Here is a 4,148-nt window from a genome sequence, read left to right on the forward strand (position 1 = left end):
TGTGTTTCTTTTCTAATAATCTCAACGTCAGCAGTTCATTATAGTGTAGCTTTCCTTTCATCACTGATAGCAAAAAATACAAAGTGTATGACAGCCTGCTTAGAAGGGGATCGAAACACAGCGTCGGTGAAATAATCTGGCAATTCAGCAGTAGATAACAAAAACATAGAGGAATTAAATGTGCATGCCGGACAAAGACTCGACCGAGAACTTTACATTTTGCTGTTTTTCGTTTTATTTCAGTTATTAGCTATAAGTATTATATTGTGCTGAAATACAGTTAACTACAGATTTGTACAGCTGTTGCTACGAAGTTTGATTATTATCAATATGCCCTTCGAGTTATTTACATCGAATAGAGAATTTTAAAACAATGTGACGACACGAATTTTATTCACAAGATTACCTTCAGATTTCAAGAAGAATGTAATAACTCTAGTTCAACGGAAGATAGGTGACAACAGGTATATTACCAAACCGTCAGTTTAATAATGCATTTTTGCAAAATACTGACACAAACTATTTACAGACAGATGGAAAAACCGGTAGAGACCAATCCGAAATCAGTTTGGGTTCGAAAGAAATGTTGAAATATGCGGGACCACTCTGAGGCTACGACTTACCTTAGATCAGCTGTACTAAGGCAAACCTACGTTTATAGCACCTGTGGAATTAGAGTAAACTTTTGACAATGTTGAGTGGACTACATTCCTTGGAATCGTAACATTTCATAGCATAATTACTGACCGAATTTAAAATTTTTTTAGTGCTGTCATAATCTGCTCGGTTAGAGGTAAAGTATTACAAATGACTCTGAGCACTATGCGACTTAACTTCTGAGGTCATCAGTCGCCTAGAACTTAGAACTAATTAATCCTAACTAACCTAAGGACATCACACACATCCATTCCCGAGGCAGGATTCGAACCTGCGACTTCAGCGGTCGCTCAGCTCCAGACTGCAGCGCCTAGAACCGCACGGCCACTCCGGCCGGCCTAAAGTATTAAGTTAAGAGTTTAACACGATAAGTCAACTATTAAAGTGAGAAACTGTGTATATGTGTTGAGGCAGCGTAACTCACGGCGCTCAAATTACATAGATGTCTGTCTCGGCAGCCTCGCAGTCAGCGCCGCGGATTGCTGACCGAGTAGTTCCAGGTTCGATTCCCGGCCGGATCGGAGATTTTCTCCTCTCTGGATGTGTGTGTTGTGTTGGCCTCACGTTCCTATCGCCATAACTAACATTTCACTATTGAAATGGCTGTATGTGTGCGTCCTGTAAGGCAATTAAAAAATAAAAATTGAAATAAAAAATTATCCAGACTATATTCATTGTGTGTTTGAGAATGAGAGGAAGTTGTGTGATTTCCAAAAAACTTTACATATAATTTCAAGCGTTGTAGAAACTTGATATCACTGGTGCTCCCAACAAAATAATTAAAGGTAAAAAGTTATCGCTTACTACATTTTTACTATTCATGGAGTAAAACTTTACTGTCAGGCATGACATTTTAATTTATTACTGATTTAGTACTATCCCCCTCTTTGGAGCTGTTTTACACAGGGGAGTTCGATTCTTTAAAGAGTCGCGGGGTGGGTTTAGTGCTGTTGTGATAAAGAAGACTGTACGGTTAACTCAGTAAATCGGATAACAAATGATGACATACTGAAGCCTATTGGGATGAGAAGGGATTTATGGCATTTTCTGATTAAAAGAAGGGATTGGTTGATAAGACAGATACTGACACCTAGAAATCGTCATTCTGGTAGTGGAGTGAACTGGGGGGGGGGGGCAGTTTATTACAGGTACTTTGGCATCACCAATGTTAAACAGTCATGGATCTTCCCCGTTTCAAACATGAATAAAATTAAAGAATTTTAAATCACATTTCCAAAGAAGTTTTTTCCTACAAATACAGTTTCGTCCTTACGATGCAGTTTACATCTAGGTGCCGAACAATTCAAGAAGGCTACCGGCAGACTGAGGCAACGGTCTTGCCGCAGTGGCTACACCGGTTCCCGTGAGATCACCGAAGTTAAGCGCTGTCGGGCGTGGCCGGCCCTTGGATGGGTGACCATCCGGGCCGTCATGCGCTGTTGCCATTTTTCGGGGTGCACTCAGCCTCGTGATGCCAATTGAGCAGCTACTCGACCGAATAGTAAGGGCTAGCGGCTTCGGTCAAGAATACCATGATAAAGAGTGGGAGAGTGGTGTGCTGACCCCACGCCCCTCCTATCCGCATCCTCCACTGAGGATGACACGGCGGTCGGATGGGACCGGTAGGCCACTCGTGGCCTGAAGACTAGCCTTTAACAGAAATACTTGGCACACATCTTCTATGACTCCTTCCACCAAATGCGAGAATTTGTCTGCTTTTGTCGTATACAGATTGTCGGTGTGTCATGGGGCCAAAACATTCTGCATGTATATATAACGTTGGGCCCTGTTCGTCAATTGTTTTTCTGATAAGCGGACTTGCTGTTGATAGTTATCGACTTTTTTCTTTTAGTTCGGCCTAGGAGTTGCCTCAGCTAATGAGCTTCTCTTCTTTGTTTTAGAACCATTACTCGCCTTTGCCGTACAAGTGGAAGTAAATATTTGCAAAATGGATCTCATTGGCGATCACTCGGAAGAAACGCAATCATTTGTGATTAAAGTCATTCACAGTCACTCTATCAGATAGGCACAGTAAACTTCAGTCACGGGCTTTTTTGTTCGTCTTGTAGGAGGATTCTAGGCAGAACACCTTTAATGCCAGGACAGGAAAGACGGACTTTCATTCCAGGCTCTAAGGTTGATCAGCCAGTCTCTGACGCAAACCAAATAGCTTAGAGTTTTACAGCACTATGGCAGCGATCAGCAGTCACTAGTGACTTCAAGTGTGGTGAGCAAAATTCACAAACCGAGTTCTAGGATGTACCTGAGGAATTTCATTTGACATTAGTCATTTCATACTCTTAATTCAAGTACTTTTATTGGCAACTGTGAGCTCACTATGTGCTCCATCAAGGTAGTAAGTGCATGCATCGTTCTTTCTGTAGTTCTTCACTTCAGCAGCCATTATGTGACCTCCACGAACGTAATTGTTTCCCCAAATGTTGTGCTGACTCGAACTTATTCGCGTGTGTAGTCTCTAACTTATTCGCCTCAGACTGATTATCCCACCTTTGCCAAGGTGTGGACGTTATAATTGTATTTGTAGCAAATCATTGGGTTTCAGTTACACTCCTGGAAATTGAAATAAGAACACCGTGAATTCATTGTCCCAGGAAGGGGAAACTTTATTGACACATTCCTGGGGTCAGATACATCACATGATCACACTGACAGAACCACAGGCACATAGACACAGGCAACAGAGCATGCACAATGTCGGCACTAGTACAGTGTATATCCACCTTTCGCAGCAATGCAGGCTGCTATTCTCCCATGGAGACGATCGTAGAGATGCTGGATGTAGTCCTGTGGAACGGCTTGCCATGCCATTTCCACCTGGCGCCTCAGTTGGACCAGCGTTCGTGCTGGACGTGCAGACCGCGTGAGACGACGCTTCATCCAGTCCCAAACATGCTCAATGGGGGACAGATCCGGAGATCTTGCTGGCCAGGGTAGTTGACTTACACCTTCTAGAGCACGTTGGGTGGCACGGGATACATGCGGACGTGCATTGTCCTGTTTGAACAGCAAGTTCCCTTGCCGGTCTAGGAATGGTAGAACGATGGGTTCGATGACGGTTTGGATGTACCGTGCACTATTCAGTGTCCCCTCGACGATCACCAGTGGTGTACGGCCAGTGTAGGAGATCGCTCCCCACACCATGATGCCGGGTGTTGGCCCTGTGTGCCTCGGTCGTATGCAGTCCTGATTGTGGCGCTCACCTGCACGGCGCCAAACACGCATACGACCATCATTGGCACCAAGGCAGAAGCGACTCTCATCGCTGAAGACGACACGTCTCCATTCGTCCCTCCATTCACGCCTGTCGCGACACCACTGGAGGCGGGCTGCACGATGCTGGGGCGTGAGCGGAAGACGGCCTAACGGTGTGCGGGACCGTAGCCCAGCTTCATGGAGACGGTTGCGAATGGTCCTCGCCGATACCCCAGGAGCAACAGTGTCCCTAATTTGCTGGGAAGTGGCGGTGCGGT

General features: G+C 44.9%; 1 pseudogene; it reads left to right on the plus strand.

Annotated features, from left to right (window-relative positions):
- The first annotated feature begins 1,984 nt into the window (after positions 1-1,984).
- Positions 1,985-2,102, plus strand: LOC126100902 (5S ribosomal RNA; annotated as a pseudogene).
- Positions 2,103-4,148: the final 2,046 nt, after the last annotated feature.

Source organism: Schistocerca cancellata, chromosome 1 (assembly GCF_023864275.1).
Source record: "Schistocerca cancellata isolate TAMUIC-IGC-003103 chromosome 1, iqSchCanc2.1, whole genome shotgun sequence".
NCBI classification, from domain to species: Eukaryota; Metazoa; Arthropoda; class Insecta; order Orthoptera; family Acrididae; genus Schistocerca; species Schistocerca cancellata.